The 22,179-nt window shown below is 40.9% G+C and overlaps 1 long non-coding RNA gene across 1 annotated transcript in view; it reads right to left on the bottom strand.

The window, feature by feature from the left end:
• The window catches only part of LOC150041404 (uncharacterized), a 47,648-nt gene that overhangs the window by 6,969 nt on the left and 18,500 nt on the right, over positions 1 to 22,179 (bottom strand). The window contains exons 2-4 of the long non-coding RNA XR_016533727.1: positions 10,144 to 10,296; positions 3,333 to 3,454; positions 1,719 to 1,894 (exon numbers count right to left, since the gene is read on the bottom strand). This is a non-coding gene — a long non-coding RNA (uncharacterized LOC150041404). The remainder of the gene's footprint in view (positions 1 to 1,718; positions 1,895 to 3,332; positions 3,455 to 10,143; positions 10,297 to 22,179) is intronic.

The following is a 22,179-nucleotide window of genomic DNA, read 5'->3' as shown; positions in this document are numbered from 1 at the left end:
TTACTGGCTTCTCTGCCCAGTCTGGCTTTGAACTGCAATCCTCTGGCTCTCAACCTCCTAAGTAGCCAGGATTACAGGCATGAGCTACAGGAGGCTGGCTCCCCACTTTTAACCTGGTAACATTCTGAGCATTGGAGAGATAAAGTAATTTTCCGTTATAGGTATTATATGTCAGCAAAACTCACATCATTAGTATATGAAGGTCTATCTTCTTGCTGTTTGGATATAATTTTCTTTTGCAATTCTGGGGTTGAATTCAGGGTCCTACATTTGCTTAGTAAGCAGTCTATCATGTGAGCCATGCTCACAAACCTGTTTTGCTTTAGTTATTTTCCTTAACTGGAGCTGGAGTTAGACTGTGATTATCCTACCTCCAGCCCCTGATACAGATGGGACCATAGGCATATAGTGCAATACTTTCTGGTCAGAGCCTTCCTTGAATCACAATTACTCTGCACAGTTTGTATTGTAGGCACGAGCCACTGCACTGGGCCTTGCTTTGGTAATTAAAGTACTTGAATAAATGTATCAAATAGGGCCTAATCAAGAGTAAGCAATCACATTAGCTATTTCATAAAAATGTAATATACACAATTATTCATTAAGCATACAGTTAACTAAGTAACTGAAAGAACAAAAAAGCAAATTTTTACCCAATAGAGGTTAAACTGTCACTATTTATGCCTTACGAGTATTTGAAACCTGGTTAGTGCAAATAAGGAACTGCATTTTAAATTTTATTTAATTGTAATTTGTTTAAATTTAAAACCTGAGATTAGATAAGCCCAATTCTGGCCAATCTAGAATAGCAAAGACTTGATTTATTCTCCTTGACACAACTGAATACTGGACAAATTATATGAAGTCATTTTTTGAGGCACTGAAAAGCAAGTAAGAGCAGAGATTCCTGAGAGAAGGAAAGGGGTGAAGTAATAAATAATTCGGGGGGTTGGAAGTGTATCCTAGTGATAGAGTGCTCACCTAGCATGCACAAAGCACTGGGTTGGACCCTTCGGTACCACAGACTCAGAAAAAGCCAGAAGTGGTGCTGTGGCACAAGTGGCAGGGTGCTAGCCTTGAGCAACAAGTATCCAAGGACAGTGCCCAGGCCCTGAGTTCAAGCCCCAGGACTGGCCCAAAAAAGGAAAAGAAAAGAAAAGAAATAATTAGGGACTGTCCTCCAGCTTTATTTACTTAAGGGAGTTTTCTGGGCATGGAATGTGGGGTGGGCTAGTTTTAGAGTGCTTGCCTAGCATGCATGAAGCTCTGGGTTCGATCCTCAGTACCACATAAACAGAAAAAGCTGGAAGTGGTGCTGTGGCTCAAGTAGTAGAGTACCAGCCTTGAGCAAAAGAAAGCTCAGGGACAGTGCCCAGGCCCTGAGTTCAAGCCCAAAGACTGGCAAAAAAATGTGCTCTTTACCTGACTTATAGAGCTATAATCTCTCTGTACATCATCTTTATAGTAACAATAAAAACAATTTTTAAAAATCTATACTTAAAAAAAAAGTTTCCTTGGTTGTGCTCCAGAGAAGCAGAGGCAGAGCCTGGAACTCTTTGACTTGAGAACAAAAGAGCCACAAGTTCACGATGCTCAAAGCAGTTAGATTTTTCAGGACAAAATACCATGAAGGCGAGCATGTCCCAGAAAGATAATTCCAGAAAGCTGCTGAAGGATCATCCTTGAGTACATGGAAAATATGTGAGGAAACTACCAACCTATTGATGAACCTAGAAGAGCACCTCCTTATCCCCAAAGGCAGACTGGAAAACTAATCATTCATGGTGACTTGAATAGAATACTCCAAAGGGTCTTGTCTCATTAGAAGGGGATATTTAGCTTGGCAGTGGAGGAGAAGGGCGAGATAATTCTTTGCTGCAACCTAAAAGAAAAACTGAAAAAGATAAAACTATGTGTAAGAAATTCAAAAAAGAATTAAGCTGACCTATAATTATCACCGATGGTAGAATGAGCTAACCAGAACATTTCTAAATAGTCAAAAAGTTATGGAGAGGCATGCAAGATATTACAAAAATGGAAACTGAGTTTTAGACATGAAAATCATAACGTCTAAGGTAAAAACACTGGATAAAGCTGGGTGCCAGTGGCTCACATGCATAATCCTAGCTAGACAGGAGGCTGAGATATGAGGATAATGACTCAAAGCCAGCCTAGACAGGAAAGTCCATGTGGCTCACCTTTAATTAACCATCAGAACACTGGAACTTGTGCTGCTGTTCAAAGTGGTATAGTGCTAGCCTTGAGTAAAAAAGCTCAGGGATAGCGCCCAGACTCTGAGTTCAAGCCCCATGAACAACATTAACAACAACAACAACAACAAAATACTAAGGAGAAGAAGGGATCAAATATATGTCAATACATCAACAGATTTAGAGAAAAAGACTTAGGCTAATTGCTTGAAATATACAAACTATTTCACTAACTGGACATGAAATAGACATAGAAAGAACCAAAGTATACAAGAAGTGCACATTTCTTTATTTTTAAATAATTGCTTGTATGCAAAAAACAAAAACAAAAATGAAAACAAAACCCATTGCAACTACAAAAAGGTTCTTCATTGGAAGTGGCTCCATCCTTCTCCCATGGGGCCTTGAGCGTGCTACCTGGAGGGAGACCCCGGATGCCAGGGAATATGAGGAAAACTTAGTCATCTACTTCTCTACACTGAGCCTATAAAATGACCTCCTCTGCCCTGCTCTCATTCAGAAGCCCTTATTTCAAGCTGCTTCTCTGGAGCTACCCTGGAAGCGCAATTCTGTTGGAGTTGGGAGACATCCACAGTCCCCACTCCCCTGCAAGTGCAGCTGTGGACATAATAGAGCACTGAGTACTGATGCCTGTCCTCCTTTCCACTCTCCAAGAGATAAGCAAGCTGCCTGGGATAGACAAGGCGGTTGCTTACACTCTTCCAGAACATGTGTCAGGGCATCAGGGCCTCTTCAGTGGAGGCCCCTGAGCTCCATGGAGCCATAGGTTGAAGGGGAACAGCAAGGAAGGCAGGTATTAACACTGCCCCCATATCTCTGAAATGAATCGACATTGCTGAGTAGTTCAATATATAAATAACAGAGCATTTACAATATGTAAAGATGGTGGAGAGAGTGCATTTGTGCAAAGTTTACTGGGAGAATTATGAAATTATCGCAATGAAATCCCTTCAGCATTACAAATATATGTTAATTCAAAAACAAAGTAATAAAATTTGAATAGTTATGGATAAATCAGACAAAAGATGCCTAAGATGCTTTTTGTTGGAAACAGTAATCTATTACTGAAACTAAAGAAAATCTACATAAAGAGATTTATACCATATTCATGTGTCAGAGGATTCAATATTGTTCAGATGACATTCTTCTTTCCAAATTGATTCACACACAACAAAATCTCTTGCAGACTCCCAGAAGACTTTATAAAAACTCACATGCGAATTCTAAAATTCAAATAGAAATGTAAATGACCCAAAATAGCCCAAAGAACTTTAATAAAAGAACACATTTAGGGGGGAGGGAAATGGGGACCAAGACATGTGAAAGGGTATTAATGAATGGGAATTAATGCACCATCTATCTGGCAAATATCATGTAACCCTTCTATTAATTACAATAAAAATATATGAAAAAATAAAAAAAAAGAACACATTTAAGGGCTGGGAGCTAGCCTAGTGGTAGAGTGCTCACCTAGCATGCATGAAGCCCTGGGTTCGATTTCTCAGTACAACATACACAGAAAAAGCCAGAAGTGACGCTATGGCTCAAGTTCCAGAGTGCTAGCCTAGAGCAAAATGTGTTCAAGGACAGTGTCCAAGGCTCTTGGTTCAAGTCTCATGACTTGCAAACAAAAAAAAAACAAAACAAAACAACAACAACAACAAAAAACAAAAACAAAACACATTTAGAAGGTGAACACTATGGGCCGGAAGTTTGGCCTAGTGGTTAAAGTGCTTGCCTAGCATGCACGAAGACCTCGCTTCGATTCCTTGGTACCACATACATACAAAAAAGCTGGAAGTGGTGCTGAGGCTCAAGTGGTAGAGCTCTAGCCTTGAGAAAGTTCAAGGACAGTGCTCAGGCCCTGAGTTCATGGCCCAGGACTGGCAAAAAAAAAAAAGAAGGTGAACGCTACTTAATATTAATAGTTATTATAAAGTTGTTGATTTTAATGCTTACAATAAAGCTATATTATATTCAAGATAGTGCGCTATTAGTATCAAATAAATATAGTTATGGAACAGAATAGTGTCTAGAAATATACCCACAAACATATAGACACTGCTAATGTTTTTTGTCAGTCCTGGGGCTTGAACTCAGGGCCTGAGCGTTGTCCTTGGGCTTTCTCAAGTGGTACTGTGGCTCAAGTGGTAGAACTCTAGCTTGAGAAAGCCCAAATACAGGCCCTGAGTTCATGCCAGGGATGGAAAAAAAAAGACTAGAATGATATGTGATTATTCAAATAGCAAAACAAGAAAACACTAAACTAAATGCTGATGTGAATGCCAAGAAATAAGATTTCTCATACTGGTAGAGATGTAGAATGATATAGCTACTCTGTAAGCCATTCTGATAGTTTCCTTTAAAAGTACATACAGTTATAGCTGGTGCTACAATGTTTCATGTCTATAATCTTAGCTACTCAGGAGGTTGACATTTGATGATTATGGTTTGAAGCCAGCACAGGCAGGAAAGTCTATGAGACTCTTAATTCTACTAAACTATATTAAAAAAGCCAGAAGTGGAGCTGTGGCTCAAAAGTGTGACCCTTGATCAAAAGAAGCTCAGGAACAATGCCCAGATCTTGAGTTCAAGCCCCAGGACTGGCATACACAATAAGAAGTATATACAGCTGTCATAAGGCTTAGCAATCACACTCTTAGATATTTGTTTAATTATACATTCATGCCTACCCCAAAACCTGTACCTGCAATTCTAGCACTCAGTAGGCTAACGCAGGAGGATTGAGTTCCAGGCTACACTGCACTCCATAACCAGACTCTGTCTGAAAACAGTCAAATGTTCATAGTTCTTTCTTTTTATCATAGGGCTTGAACTCTGGGCCTAGGTGCTGTCCCTGAGCTCTTCAGCTCTACCACTTGAGCCACAGAGCCATTTCCAGTTTTCTGGAGGCTAATTGGAGATAATAAATAGTCTCATGGACCTTTCCTGCCCGGGCTGGCTTTAACTGTGATCATTAGATCTCAGCCTCCTGAGTAGCTAGGATCACAGGCATGAGCCACTGGTGCCTGGCCAGATTTTTTTTGTAGTAGCCATTTTTTTTTAAGAAACCAAATGTTCTTCAATAGTGGAATGGTAAAAATACATGATCAAAAAAAAGATTTCAATGAATCTGAAGGCAGTTTTATGCTCAGTAAAAATGTCTGTCTCGCTGGTAGCAGGTGGCTCATGTCTGTAATCCTGGGATCTGAGGATTGCAGTTCAAAGCCAGCCTGGGCACAAAATGTCCATGAAACTCTTTTCTTTAATGAACAACCAGAAAATCAGAAGTGGCATTGTGGCTCAAGTGGCAGAGCACTAGCCTTGAGCTGAAGTCAGAGCTCAGGGACAGAGCCCAGGCTCAGAGACCAAAAAGAAAAATAGTCTGTCTGAAAAGGTTACATCTTCAACCTGGAACTGGACAACACCTAGGTCCTGAGTTCAATCCCCAGGACAAACAAATCTTACACACACACACACACACACACGCACACACGCACACATGCACACACATATACAAAAGGTTATAGCCTCAAAATCAAAAAAGAGATGGAGAATATATAAGCGACTGCAAAGGAGTAGGTCAGAGTAAAGGTAGAAGTGATTATATATCTAGTGATGGAATGATTCTATCCCTTGATTGTGGTGCTGGTGGTAACTTTACACGGCTGAACTTTGGGGAAAATGCCATATAATCACAAAGATATAAGAAAATGAGCTGGATGCCAGTGGCTCACAACTGTAAGCCCAGTTACTAAGGAGGCTGAGATCTGAGGATCATGGTTCAAAGCCAGCCTGGGCAGGAAAGTCTCTTACCTCCAATAAACTACTCAGAAAAAGCCAGAAGTGGTGTTGTGGTTCAAGTTCATGAGCACTGAGTGAAAGAAGCTCAGGGACAGTGCCCAGGCCCAGAGTTCAAGCCCTAGGACTGGCTAAAAAAAGGGAAGGAAGGAAAGGAAAGAAAGGGAAATGATATGCACATGCTTAAATGGGTGAAATCTGATTGAGACCTTTAATCTACTTTGTTGTCTGATGTCACCAACGGGGCAGGTTGTGTAATGGGTATCTGGACCCTTTCTCCTGCTTGTTGCAACTTTTTGCACCTAACTATTTCAAAACTAGACATTAAAGTTGATGCTCAAGTATTAGAAAACCTTTAGGTATGTCTAGAAACACTTGTATGTGAATCTACATTTTTCAACTCTAACTTTCGTGAAAACCAAAAAATTGCCATTAAAACTGAGCTATACTAGAGGTGTAAAAACAATATTCCTGATTTCAAAGACATCATATAAAAATGTAACCATCATCTTATTTGTAATTTTCATACTAGAATAAAAGCAGTGCATATATAATGCATGAAATATACCATTAAATTAAATTCACTGGTTTCTTTTTATTACTTACTGAGGCTGCTAGAAAATAAAAATCTTGTGGACCATGCATCTTCTATTCCTATTGGGGAGTGCTATCTCTAAGGTATCACAAAAATAAAAGATGAGGCGCCAGTGGCTCCCTACCTCTGATCCTAGCTACTTACTCAGGAGGCTGACATCTGAGGATTGTGATTCAAAGCCAGCATGGACAGGAAAGACCGTAAGATTCCTATCTCCAATTAAACCACTAAGAAGCTCAAAGTAGAACCTTGTCTCAAGTGGTGGAGTGCTAGCCTTGTGCACAAAAGCTCAGGGATAGTGTCCAGGCCATGAGTCCAAGCCCTAGCACCACAAGTAAAGAGATATAGTAAGCAAATATCACCTCTAGGGTATGGAGTGGGTACAGGGAAGAGTATATAATTACTTAAACTTGAGAGAGGGGTTCTGTAAGCTAACACTTGTATTTCTGAAAAGGAATATCCACTGACAGGTTCTGGAATCTCTGGGCTTAGATGAGGCTGCCTGGATATTCTAGGACCCAGACTTCTGAAGAAGGGAACAAAACTTTGGTGCTTCTGAGAAAAGTGTAATGAATTACTGCAAACTGGTTTTGCTGATGTTAAAGGAAGGGCCACAGACACACAGGAAATGCACAAGAAGTAAACAGGTAGAAAAAAATCTTGTCCTCCTCCACCATTTTTGCAGCCTCTCTTCTACTGTCTTCTATTGGGAAAAGCAAAGTCAGAGGCAACAGACCAAGCAGAAACCTACTTTCCTGCATCAAATCACTAATATAAAGCGGGGTACAGACCAGTCTATTTATTACTGAGACAATGGCTGGTACTATAGAACGGGGACAAAGGATGTTTGGCTAGCCTCCAAATATCCACACCATTCCTTTATCGTGCTTAATTGTGGCTTTGAAGGAAGTGGCTCAGCACATGGGAACTGCCATTTCTCAGATTCTCTTCCATCAAGATGGGACTGGCTGTGAAATTCTCAGCAATGAGATGGTATTCAGACCAAAGTCTGAATCTCCATTCGTGCTCATTTTCCATCTGTGGACTGCATCTAGGGTGAGTTGTCTCATACTATTTTTCTGGTTGTTTTGCTCAAGGCTAACACTCTACCACTTTAGCTATAGCTCTACTTCCAGCTCTGTGTGTGCATGTGTATACTTGCGTGCACATGTATGTGCCAGTCCTGAAATCTCAATGGAGGGCCTAGACTCCCCCTGAGATTTTTTCCCCTCAAATCTAGTATTCTACCACTTGAGCCATAGCTCCACTTCTGCATCTTTTCTCCCACGTCTGGTAGTTTATTGGAGACTAGACTCACAGAAATCTTTCCTTTCCTGGGATGACTTCGAATCTTAATCATCAGATTTCAGCCGCCTGAGTAGCTATGTAATCACTAGTGCGTGTTCAGCTTGCCAAGAACATTTTAAAATGTATCAGAAGGGCAGTCACAAATGCTTATCACAACGACTCCAAATCTTGAGCCACTTTTTATATAAGAACTGCACTTTTTTTTTGTTTTCCCCCTTCCCTATCCAATTTCAAATAACCAAATACAAATATATCTAATATATCAGATAACAAAGTAAGATACTGTGGGGGTGGGGGGACGAAATGGGGACCAAGACATGAGAAAGGGTATCAATGTATGTGAATTAATGCACCTCTATCCGGCAAATATAGTATAACCCTTCCATTAATTACAATAAAAAATATATGAAAAAAATAAACGGGGTTACAGTCTAAAAAAAAAAGAACTGCACTTTTTGCCTTTTGAACTTATTTAGTTGAGGAAAAGTGGATTCTCTTAAGAGTTTTTAAAGAATCCCTTCACGCATCCTAAGTACTTTTTAAAGTACTTAGCATTGAGAAGGTTTCTAGTATAATACGGAAATTACAATAGGGTACTATTAAAGCTGTTAACAAACTCTATGTAATTTTATGTAAAACACTGGGTGGGGAATAGAAGGTAGTGATGAATTCTGGTCCTCCACTTGAACAAAAGTGTTTTGTTCTTAAATGAACCAATGTGAAAACATTAACAAGATACCTCTTCAGAGTTTTACTGAAGTTATATATTAACATACAATTTGAAATTCTACCACCTTCACTCAACAAGGGTGTAAATGGTAAAACTTTGTTATGGGAATGGCTTTTAACCATCAATTTTACACAGAGCTATAGTCAAACTTCTCTTGAATATTGGGCTCAACTCAAATATAACAGTCACTTTAAAATCTTCCATCCTTTACAAGAAAAAGTTTGGATTGGCCAGGAGTTTGGCCTAGTGGTAGAGTGCTTGCCTAGCATGCACGAAGTCATGCGTTCAATTCCAAGGTACCACATACACAGAAAAAGCTGCAAGTGGTGTTGTGGCTCAAGTGGTAGAGCTCTAGCCCTGAGAAAGCTCAAGGACCATGCCCAGCTCTGAGTTCAAGTGCCATGACTGGCAAAAAAAAGAAAAAGGAAATGAAAAAGCCTGGAAGCTCTACAACAAAGCCACAATTCTCTTCTAGGTGAACTGAATGTCGTTCCTTTGAGCCTAGCTTGGAAGAAGAAACTAGAAATGGCTAACATAGAAAGGAAGTAAATGCCATGGGCAAACACTGTTGAGAAACTTCAGGTTTGTATCAGAGGACCTGCAAACTTCAATTCTCTTTGACTTTGTTGAATTATGTTCAAAGTTCATATTTTCAGCCTTTAAATTTTGACAAATTGGTCTCATGTTCTTAAAAAGGTACCCAGGTTGAATGTTGGCTCAAGACAGCAGAGAATAGGGTTGGATGTGTGTGGCAGAGCACTAGTCAATGAGTGAAAGTGGCAGGTACCAAGTTCAAGTCCTGGTTTTGAAAAGGAGGGTGGGGAGCAAGCCAGCTGGGTGGTGGTGGCTAATACCTGTAATTCTAGCTTCTCAGGTGGGTGAGACCTGAAGATTGCAGTTTGAAGCCAGCCCAGGCAGGAAAGCCCATGAGACTCTTATCTCTAATTAACTAGCAGAAAACCAGAAGTGGAGCTAAGGCTAGCCTTGAGCAAAAGAGCCCAGGTCCTGAGTTCAAGCCCCAGGACCAAAAAAAAAAAAGACTAAGGCAGGAGCCGTGGCTTTCGCCTGTAATCCTAGCTACTCAGGAGGCTGAGATCTGAGGATCAAGGTTCAAAGCCAGCTCGGCACAAAAGGGCCTGAGACTCTTATCTCCAATTAACCTCTAGAAAATGGGGAATTGGGGCTTGGCTCAAGGGTAGGGCAGTAGCCTTGAGATGAAGAGCTCAGGGACAGTGCCCACGCTGAGTTCAAGCCCCATGACACCCCCCCCCCCCAAAAAAAAAACTAGGAAGAGAATTCAAATGACTTTGGTAGCCAAGGACAAGCACCAGGAGGGCTCCTATCCAGTTAGCAGAATCCAGTTAATGGGTATGAGGAAACACCAAACTTACACATATATTCATTCCCTACTTTCCTCCTTCCCTGCCTCCACCCTCCTCCCTTCCCTCCTCTTCCTTTCCCTCTATCCCTCCTTTTACCTCCATGCTCCACAGGCTCATGTTTGCGGGCTCTCTGATATAAACCCAAAGTTTCTCAACAGTGTTTGTCCATGACGTTTACTTCCCTTTCTATGTTAGCTATTTCTAGTTTCTTCTTCCAAGCTAGGCTCAAAGGAACGACATTCAGTTCACCTAGAAGAGAATCAAACTTTACAAGGTTTGGCAGAAGTATATTAAAATAAAACTTTATTCAAATTCTGTGTCAGTAGCAAGAAGTTGTTTTTTTGTTTTAAAAATTTTATTAACACTGATTTTTATATCATATTTCAAATGTCATGTTAACAAACAAGTATTCAAGAAGGGAATTTCTATATGCAATCACTGGCACATAGATTTTAGAACTTAAAATTAAGTTGATGTTTTCTATGTCATAGATACATATTAATTTATATAATAAAACACTATATCTATAGAGTACATATCCAATCATAGAATTTTATGTCTATGTAGTTATGTTTATATCTCCAAGACCATGTCTATAACCTTGGGTACCCAAAGATTGAGTAATTGCTCTTGTACTGTTTGGATCTAATATCCACATATCAAGGAGACCATGTGCCTTTTGTTCCTTTGGTCTTGACTTATCTCATGCAACATGATTCGAGTAGCAAGAAGTTTTACAAAAACAGTTAAACAGTTTACCCACAGACGCTTAAAGGGCTATCAAGTCATTCAAGATCAATGTGGATTAAGGGACACAAAGAGATTAAACTAGTTGTATCTAGTATCAGTTTGCGGTCTCCAAAATATTTCCTTCAGCAGCTTTCTACCATCCTTGAAATTTTTTTTACCAACAGAGCCACTTGTAAGGGCCATCTCAAGAGATAAAAATAAGATTCTAGAATCTTAATCCCTAGAACTGCAAAAAAACAAAAATTCTCTTTTCTAGCTGGGTGTGGTGGCTCACTCAGGCGGCTGAGATCTGAGGATCTTGGTTCAAAGCCTGCCTGGGCACTAAAGTCTATAAGGTTCTTATCTCCAATTAACCACCAGAAAACTGGAAGTAGCGCTATGGCTCAAAGGGTAGGGCAGTAGCCTTGAGCTGAAGAGCTCAGGGACAGCACCCAGGCACAGAGTTCAAACCCCACAACTAACAAAAAAAATCACTTTTCTGTCAGGTGATGGTGGCTCATGCCTGTAATCCTAGCTACTAAGGAGACTGAGATGTAAGGATCAGGGTTTGAAGCCAGCCAAGGCAGAGAAGTCTCTGCAAGACTCCTATTTCCAATTAACCACTCAAAAACTGGAAGTGGTACTGTGACTCAAAGTGATAGAGCACTAGCCTTGAGCAAAAAGCTCAGGGACAGCATCCAGGCCTTGTATTCAAGCCCCACGACCAACAACAACAACAAAAATGCTCTTTTCTGTATTTTTTTGTCGGTCATGGCTCTTGAACTCACCTCACTTCTAGCCCAGTGTTGTTTTATAGGGGTAAACATTTTAGAATTCTCATGTTTCTGAAATGATCAGAGTGTGCTTCTGACAATTTGGACAGAAAAACAGATGGCTATCTCAACCTTGTTCTAAGCATAAAACCTTAGCTAATTATGTGCACTGTGTATACTGGCTCACAGCCAGTCCTCTTTCTCACCACCTGGGATCCTCTGCTAATCATTCTCATCTAGACAGAGACTTTCCTGACCAGGCTCACATTGCAGCCATCATTCCATTGCATCAAATTCCATCAGTAACTAAGAATTTAGAGCCTTCTAACCAGTCATTTATTTTTTGTGTGGTGGTGGTTATAAGGTTCATGGGAGAAGAGAAAAAAAACTGGCAAGTCAGGTCCTGGTGGCTCAAGTCTGGAAGCCTAGCTACTCAGGAATTTGAGATCCGAGGAACATAGTGCAAAGCCAGTCCAGGCAGGAATGTGTCTACGACATTTATCACCAATTAATTACCAAAATAAAAGCTGTAAGGACAGCTATTGCTCAAAAGGTAGAGCACTAGTCTGGAGCATAATAAGCTCTGGAACAGCATCCAGGACCCGAGTTTAAGCCCTAGAAGTGGACCAAAGGGAAGAAAAAAAAAAGGAAAAGTGGCAACTGAACATATCAGAGGTTTAATCAAACTGCTGGATTTTAGGCTACAACTGGGATCACATGCTCAATTCCATTTATTTCACTTCCTTTTTCCACCACAGAATTTTTTCTGAAATGTGCTCACTGATGGTAATGGTTTGACCTAGAGGCTCTGCAAGATCCTGAACAAAGAAAAATCAAGTTATTTGATCTCCCTTCTTAATGCAAAAACAGTAGGTTCTGAAGCCAGAAAAGATTTTTCCTCAATCTGCAGGTAAGCTAAAACTCTGCCTTCCATTCTCATCATAAGTAGGTTGTCTTATTTTCTGGTAGACATGTTATGCCTATTTCGGCTTTCTTGTTGCTCCTAGATACAAGCACATGGGCATTTAATTTAAGCCTGGGATTTTTTTTTGCCAGTCCTGGAGCTTGAACTCAGAGCCTGGGCACTGTCCTTGGGCTTTTCTCAAGGCTAATGCTCTACCACTGGAGCCACAGCACCAATCTGGCCTTTTCTGTATATGTGGTTCTGAGGAATCAACCCTGTTTCGTGCATTCTAGGTAAACATTCTACCACTAGGACACACTCCCAGCCTAAAGCTTTTTTCTTTTTTTTCTTTTCATGATGCTTTCCAAAGGTAATGAGGCCATGTGTGACAAGTGCATTTTTCATCCAGTTACCCAGGGAAATTTCCAGCAGAAAAGATTTAAGTCATAGGACACCTCGGAAGAAATCTACATAAGAATTTCACAACCAGAGGGCAGGGAGTTTAGCCTAGTGGTAGAGTGCTTGCCTAGCATGCATGAAGGCCCGGGTTTGATTCCTTGGTACCACATACACAGAAAAAAGCTGGAAGTGGCACGTGGTCTCAAGTGGCAGAGTGCTAGCCTTAAGCAAAAAGTGTCCAAGGACAGTGCTCAGGCCGAGTTGAAGCCCCAGGACTGGCAAAAAAGAGAGAAAAGAATTGCAGGAGATTAGTTCTTTTTTTTGCCAGTCCTGGGCTTGAACTCAGTGCCTGAGCACTGCCCTTGGCTAGAGCTCTACCACTTGACCCACAGCACCACTTCCAGCCTTTTCTGTGTGTGTGGTATCTAGGAATCGAACCCAGGTCTTTGTGTATGCTAGGCAGGCGCTCTACCTTTTGGCCCTGCATAAGATTATTTCTCATGTTTATGCTAAGATATATTTTAGTTATCTGAGGCAAACTAAAATTGTAATAATTCAATTCAAATGTTTATTTCTTAGGTACCATGCTGGTTTGCTAGATAGAGACAATAATAACCATCAGGAATTACTAAGAATATTTTTTTTTACTGTGAAAGTCACTCCACCATGTACTTTAAAGACATGATCCTATCAGGAGTGTGGCCTAGTGGTAGAGTGCTTGTCAAGCATGCATGAAGCCCTGGGTTCAATTCCTCGGTATAGATATAGCAAAAGCCAGAAGTGGTGCTGTGGCTCAAGTGATAGGTAGAGTGCTAGTCTTGAGAAAGCTCAAGCACAGTGCCTTGGCCCTGAGTTCAGGCCTGGCACAAAAAAAGGACACCATCCTATTTTGTTTTTTCCAAGGTTTTTGGATTGCCATTTGCCCAGATGTGAAAAAAAAAAGAATCATACAATGGTTAAATATTATGCCTATGGCTGAACAGCTAGTATATAGCACAGATAGACTTAACCCCAGGTCTAATTCAAAATCCTATGATTTTAACGACTATATTATGTTGCCTCAGATACTACTAAGTTTAAGAGATTTACAGTAGAGCAGCAAAATCATATACAAAGGCCTGTTTTCAAATTTTAAGGACAAAATATTATGTTAAGTGAAATACATCAGGCCTAGAGAGAAAAAAAGAAAAACGCTTTCTCTTATATATGGAAGGTAGACTTAGCTTATCAACTCATAAGTAAATATATCGAGGGATATGCAAATATAGACAAATGTATTAAAAGAAATATGGTAGATTCAAGGGAAAACCCAAAATGATGTAATTATTTAGAAAGACAAAAATCAAAGTTCAGCAAAAGAAAACAGTAGGAAGCAGGTACTTGAAAAAGGTTCGAGGGGAAAAGAATAGACAAATAAACAGGAGAAAAGTGGAAAATGCAGACAAGAATCCAATATATAGCCTACAAAGATAGGAAGAGGGAGGGAAGGGATGGAGTAGGGGAGGGTAAAAATATTGAAAGGAGTGATATTGACCAAGACACATTGTTATTCATAAGCTGCTTTGTTAAACAGCAACTCCTTTGTACAACTACTTAAAGATAATAACTTAAAAACACAACCTTACAACTTCTACATTTACAAGGTAGATGTAAACCTGTAAATACATGAACAATTACTGGCATCACTTACATATTAAAGATACAATGAATAAAATTAAATTCAACTTACAGTAAAAAAAAATAATAAAAACAGAATACAAAGCTGGGTTCTGGTGGCTCATTCCTAGCTATTCAGGAGGCTGAGATTTGAGGACTGTGGTTCAAAGCCAGCCTGGGCAAAAAAATTTGTGAGACTCTCCATCTCCAATTCATCAACAAAAAAGCCAGAAGTGGCACTGTGGCTCAAAGTGGTAGAGAGTAACCAGGCCTTGAGTTCAAGTCACACTACCACCACAACCAACAACAAAAAGGAATCCAGAAGAAAAGTTATTGAGAAGCAACATAGCAAGCACATGGATTAAGAGCATATGGGGACCAGGAGTTTGGCCTAGTGGTAGAGTGCTTACCTAGCATGCACGAAGTCCTGAGTTCGATTACTCTACCACATAGATAGAAAAAAGTGGTGCTGTGGCTCAAGTGGTAGAGCTGTGTAGCCTTGAGAAAGTCCAAGGACAGTGCTCAGGCCCTGAGCCCAAGCCCAGGACTGGCAAAAACAAACAAACAAATCAAGAGCATATGGATTGCTTGAGCCCAGGATTCCAATACCATTGTAGGTAACATAGCAAGACTCCTATACCAAGAAAAAAAAGAAAGAAAACCAAAACAAAGCAAACATATGGAAGTAAACTCCAAACCAGACAGCCCAGGCTCCAGGGGGATATCTGACACTTACAAATTATGTGAACACAAGCAAGTTAAACCTGTAATGTTTCTAGTTCCTCATCTGAAAATGGGATAATAATAGAACCTAATTCATAAATGTGTGAAGATGAAAGGTGTTTAGAATGATTCTGGGCATGCAGTGAGCACTAAAGTATTAAACAACTAAGCCTCACTCTGAAAGGGTTACAGGAAATCATTTTGAAGGGGCTGCTGCCTGAGCTGAAATCACAGATGATGAATAAAAATGAGCCAAATGAAGAGAGCTGGGAAATCTGCCCTAGGCAGAGGTCAAGCATTAGTCCCTATCACAGGCAAACTGCAGTCAATACTTTTTTTTTGCCAGTCCTGGAGACTGAACTCAGGGCCTGAGCAGTGTCCTTGGACTTTCTCAAAGCTAATGCTCTACAACTTGAGCCACAGCACCACTTCTGGATTTTTTTCTATGTATGTGGTACCAAGGAATTGAACCTGGGTTTTTGTGCATGCTTGGCAAGCAGTCTACCACTAGGCCAAACTCCTGGCTCAGTCAACACGGTAAAGGCCAGGTCTTGGAAGATATATATATAAAACTTAAAGAAAGTTGAACCTTACTTTGTAGGTAGTAAGGAACCAGAAAAGAGAAAGGTTTTATGTGAGAACAATGTGGCAGAAATACATGGAAGGATAAATTAATTATCTACATAAATATGTACACAAGTCCACATGCAGTTAATATCTGAAATACCCCCCAAGAAAGAGCACATTGTGGTGGCACTGAGTTCACATCTGGGTGACCTCAATTAATATAGTCCAAGTCCGGAAGCAACTACTGGAAAGCTTTAACCAATCTTCCTAAGTCTACAATTGACATCAAGGAATCTTTCACTGGTGAAATAAATGGTATTCTGTATGTATGGATCAATCCTTCAGTCTGACCTCAAATGAACAAGGCCTAAGGAGCTGATAATTGCAGAGCAGCATTTCTAGGTCTAAGAAATCAACCAGGTTTCCCATTCTGACACTTGGGGAAAGATTCTGTTGCCTGGCCTAACTAAACACTTACCTAAACTATTACTCATGGAGAGTTGCTGAACTTGCTTCAAGTGAGCCTTTCCTCTTTGGGCTCAATGGAGCTTATGAATCCAAGGTACAGGGCTGAGAAAAGTGTATGACTGGCAGAACTGGGTCACTATGGTGTTTTCATTAAAACCTATCATCCAATGTGGATATTAGCAGGGATGATATTCACTGTAAAATCCTTGATGACATGAAAGGTTAAATTGTCTTAGACTGAGTTATGAATAAAGAAAGATAATTGCTTAAAAATATCAAATCTTAGCCAGACACCTGTGGCATATGCCTGTGACTCTAGCTACTCAGGAGATTGAGATATAAGGATTATGGCCAACTTGGGCAGGAAAGTCCATGAGACTTTTTGTTGTTGTTGTTGTTGGTCATGAGGCTTGTTGGTCATGAGGCTTGAACTCTTGGCCTGGGCACTGTCCCTGAGCTTGTCAGCTCAAGGCTAGTGCTCTACCACTGGAGCTATAGCACTTCTGGTTTTCTAGTGGTTAACTGGAGATAAGAGTCTCATGGACTTTAGTGCCTGGACTGGCTTTGAACCAAGATCCTCAGATCTCAGCCTCCTGAGTAGCTAGGATTACAGGTGTGAGCCACCACACCTGGCTTGAGATTCTTATCTATAGTTAAAACACCAAAAGAGCCAGAAGTGGAGCTGTGGATCAAGTGGTAGAAATCAAGCCCAGGACCAGTACTATACATACATATACATATATACATATATACATACACACACACATACACACACATATATATACCAGTACTATATATATGTATATACATTAGCACACAATAATAATATAATAGTAATAGATATGATAATCACACTGATTGGTGTTCATTTCACAAACTACATGTATATCAAAATATTCAGATGCCTACCTTAAAACATAAACAATTTAGCTGGGTGCGGAGTAGCTAGGACTACAGGCATGAGCCACCTGTGCCCAGCTGCTTTTAACAAAGTTTAGTGGGCTTTATGATACTATTTTCATACATATATTTCTACAGTATTCACTCCATCCCCCACTCCTCCCTACCTCCTGCTGGTGGCTGTTCCAGCGATTCCCCCTTTTACAATCATGTCGTATCATATTTTTTCAGGTCTGGATTCTACATTTGAACAAAAATATGTCATATTTGTCATTCAGTGCTTGGCTTAGATGAAATAATAAGAGCTACTAAATACAAAATCAAGAGATGACATTTTAAAATGTGTGCCAAGAAATAGCAAGCTATGCAACAGTATGGCAATATTTCAAAAAGTAGTACAACTACTACATGAGTCACAGTATCAGTCACTAACGTCAAGAATTGTTCTTCTAAAGTTGTCCTCTCAGAAGTATACACCCCCAAAAAGTAAAAAGAAGGACTTGAAGAAGTATTTGTACAATTCTTCTTATGGCAGCATGTTTCTAATAGCCAAAAGGTGCTAATAGCCCAACAATGTGCCGCATTCTTATACAGGAATGTCATTTAGGAAATTCTGATCAATACTATAATATTGATAAAGCTTTAAAACATTATGCTGGGCCGGGAGTTTGAGTAGAGTGGTAGAGTGCTTGCCTAGCATGCACTAACACCCGGATATGATTCCTCGGTACCACATACATAGAAAAAGCCAGAAGTGGTGCTGTGGCTCAAGTGGTAGAGCTCTAGCCTTGAGAAAGCCCAAGGACAGTGCTCAGGTCCTGAGCTCAAGCCCAGGACTAGCAAAAACAAAACAAAACAAAACAATTTTGCTGAGTGAAAAAGAAGGAAAAATCTTGTATGATTCCTAAGAAAGCAAGGCTGGGCACACTTGTTGGCACACATCAGTAATCCTAGCACTTCAGTGGCTAAGACAGGAGGATGGAAAGTGTAAGGATAGTCTAGGCTACATAGCAAGACTCTAGCTCAAAGAGGAAAAAAAAGAAGAAAAACAGAAATAATGTCACCACAGACTAGAGGAAGAAAGTGGTCTGCGTGTGTGTGTGTGTGTGTGTGTGTGTGTGTGTGTGTGTGCGCGCGCGTGCGTGCATGCGCTTGTGCACCTGCCAGTCTTGGGGCTGGAACTTGGGGCATGGTTGCTATCCCTGAGCTTGTTGTTGCTCATGGCTAGTGCTCTACGGCTTCAGCCACAGTCTCAATTCCAGTGTTGGCTTTCTGATGGTTAACTGGAGACAAAAATCCCATGGACTTTCCTGCCTGAGATGGCTTAGAACTGTCTTCGGTCTCAGCCTCTTATCAGCTAGGATTAGAGGTGTAAGCCACCAGTGCACAATTTACTCTTTTTTCTTAAGTGACTGATGGGTTTCCCACATTTTTTTGCCAGTCCTGGGCTTGGGCTCAGGGCCTGACCACTGTCCCTGGATTTTTCTCAAGGCTAGAGCTCTACCACTTGAGCCACAGCACCACTTCTGGCTTTTTGCCACATATGTGGTACCAAGGAATCAAACCTGGGTCTTCGTGCATGCTAGGCAAGCACTCTACCACTAGGCCCAACTCCTGGCCTCGGTTTCCCACTTTTTTTATGAGATAAACTGTTCTTCATTCACAATTCCAGATATATATATATAGGCTGGGAAGTTATTTTTTCATGGATAGAGTTTCAGTTTGAGATGAGGCAGAAGTTGTGGAGCTGGAGAGTCTTGTTGATGGCTATTCAAAAACATCAGACTTAATGCCACTGAAACATACATTTAACGTACTTAAACTAGTAAGTATCTGTGAACATCTTACCTCAATATTTTTTTCTTTTTTTTTCCAGTCCTGGGGACTAAACTCAGGGAGTGGGTGCTGTCCTTGAGCTATTTTTGTTCCAGGCTAGCACTCAACCACTTAAACCACAGAACCACTTGTTTTTTTTTGTGCTCCTCAGATCTCAGCCTCCTGAGTAGCTAGAATTGCAGGTGTGAGTCATGGGAGCCTGGGTAACATTGACATTTATTTTTTGCCAGTCCTGGGGCTTTGGCTCAGGGCCTGGGCACTGTCCTTGGACTTTCCTCAAGGTTAGTGCTCTACCACTTAAGCCGCAGCACCAGTACTTGCTTTTCTATATATGTGGTACTGACGAATCTAACCCGGGTCTTTGTGCATGCTAGGCAAGCTGTCTACCACTAGGCCAAACTCCCGGCCCCAATAATGTTTTCTTTTCTTCCTTCCTCTTTTTTGTTTTTGGTCAGTCATGGGGCTTGAACTCAGGGCCTGGGCGCTGTCCCTGAGCTCTTTTACCCGTTCTACCACTCAGAGCCACAGCTCCACTTCCGGCTTTCTGATGGTTTATTGGAGATAAGAGCGTCACACACTTTCCTGCCCAGGCTGGGTCTGAACAGAAATCTTCAGATCTCAGCCTCCTGAGTAGCAAAGATTACAGGCAAGAACCACCAGTACCTAGCTTTCTAGCTTGCTTGCTTCTTCCTCTCTTTCTCCCTCTCTCTTTGCCAGTTCTGGGGCTTGAACTCAGAGCCTGGGCACTGTCCTTTCTCAAGGCTTGCACTCTACCAGTTGAGCCACAGCACCATTTCTGGCTTTTTCTGTGTATATGGTACTGAGGAATTGAACCCAGGGCTTCATGAATGCTAGGCAAGCACTCTATCATTAGGCCACACTCCTAGCTTTCTCCCTTTCTTTCTTTTTCTTTCCTTTCTTCTTTATCTTTCTTCTTATTTTTCAAGAACTTTTAAAAGAGAGAAGTAGTATATTTTCTAAACAAATAATGTAAGTAGCCTAAAGAAAATCTCAAAAAGTGATTGTTTCTGGGAAGTCAGAAATGTAATATGGACCTCTGGATAAAATTACAATCCTTGGCATTCTTCAAAAAACTATGAGCATGTATGAAATTGATGGAGAGGAAAAAAATTAAACTATAAAAAAGAAAGTAGATGAGATCACTCAAGAAAAATCAGAAGAGTGTGGAGGAAGAGGTACCTTGGGGAAAAGACTGTAAGAAAAAGCAATCCTCTAAAATAAAGTAATAAAAAGAGAAGGTTATTAGAAAGATAGAGGGGAATAATACTTCAACTTAATGCAGCAAGTATAAGCACTGCAGAGAAAGGTTTCTGGGTATCTTCTCATAAATGTTCCCCCTTCCTCTAGCAACACTCCCCTCTCTCCTTTTACTGCTTTTCACATCTCTTCCCCTTTCTTCCTTTTCTCCTATACATCTCATGATCTATTTTCCGTATTCTCCACGAATATGAGCTTATTTAACTTACTCATTTATTCATTTTTAGGACAGTCCTGGGCCTTGAACTTAGCCTGGGAACTGTCCTGACCTTTTTTGTTCAAGCCTACTGATCTACCACCTGAGCTTGAGCCCTAGCTCCACTTCTGGGCTTTTTGATGGTTAACTAGAGGTAACAATCTCATGAACTTTCCTGCCTTGGCTGAATTCAAATCATAATCCACAGATCTCAGCCTCCTGAGTGGCAAGGATTACAGGTGTGAGCCACCAGTGGTGCCTGGGGGTATTTTTATTTTTGTCACACACATGGTACAGGTACCTTCTCACTGCCAAGCAGCCTCCCCTATTCACTCACCCACTCTTACCTGACCACAGGGAGTCTATGTGACCTCCTGACCCGGCTCCCTCAATTACGTACCTCATCTCGCCACCTTCTTAGGAAAGAGAGTGTACTCCTACATGCCAGGTATTCACTGCAGTAAGAAACCCATTGCTAGTTCAACTAGCTGCATCCCAGAGCTTTATGACTACTCCATGAAGTAGCTCAATAAAGGACAATTTAAGCTGAATATTAACCTCACAAAATAACTGAAACCAGATTAGTTCCTTGAAAATAATCAGAGGAATACATAAATGCAAAGAGTGGTTTAAAAAAACTTTGGAAGAAATTATATTAAGGAAAGTAAGCCAGACCCAGAGAAGTGGATTGCATCATTTCTCTCACTTGTGGTAGCTAGAGCGTGCCTATAAATCTACAAGTGAACACACTGGGTGGTAAGCAAGGGGTTACAAATGAATTAACTGGAGTGTAATAGACTCTAAAAATAAAACATGGGGGGGCAAGAGTTTGGCCTAGTGGTAGAGTGCTTGCCTAGCATGCACGAAGACCCGGGTTCGATTCCTCGGTACCCCACATACATAGCAAAAAGCTGGAAGTGGTGCTGAGGCTCAAGTGGTAGAATGCTAGCCTTGAGAAAGTCCAAGGACAGGGTTAATGCCCTGAGGTCAAACCCAGGACTGGCAAAAAACAAAAACAAAAAAAAAAACAAAACAAAACATGGAACAGAGAGTTCTATGGAGGTAAGTGGTTGAACAGTGATGAATCCTGCAGAGCAAGATCACTGAAAAGAAGAGAAAGTTTCCATTGGTTGTGGATAAAAGAAAAAAAAGAGGTGGGTGCTGGTGGCTCACACTCAAGAGGCCAAGATTTGAGGATCATGGTTCAAAACCAGTCTGGGCAAATAAATCCCTAAGACTCTAATCTCCAATTAACCATAAAAAAAAGCTGGGAATGGAACTTAGCCTCCATTAGAGCTCTAGCCTTGAGCACAAAAGCTCAAGGACAGGGCTCAGGCCCTGAGTTCAAGTCCCAGGACCAACACACATGCAAACATGCACCCACGTGCACTAAGGAAAAGGAAGGAGGCACAGTATCATTATAAATTATTCTTTTGGCCAGGAGCATGGCCTAGTGGTAGAGTGCTTGTCTAGCATGCATAAAGACCCCGGGTTTGAAAAAAGCTGGAAGTGGTGTTGTGGCTCAAGTGGCAGACATCTGGCCTTGAGAAAAAAAAAGCCCAAGGATACTGCTCAGGCCCTGAGTTCAAGCCCTGGGGCTGGCAAAACAAAAACAAAAACAAAAACCCTATGAGTGAGTCTCAATCTGATTGCTCAAAATGAATAATAAGTGAGTCTAAATTTTCCTATTGTTTGTATGGTTC

This window comes from Megascapheus bottae, chromosome X, assembly GCF_031878675.1.
Source record: "Megascapheus bottae isolate mThoBot1 chromosome X, mThoBot2.hap1, whole genome shotgun sequence".
In the NCBI taxonomy this organism is placed as follows: Eukaryota; Metazoa; Chordata; class Mammalia; order Rodentia; family Geomyidae; genus Megascapheus; species Megascapheus bottae.
This window is presented reverse-complemented; position numbering and strand designations above follow the sequence as displayed.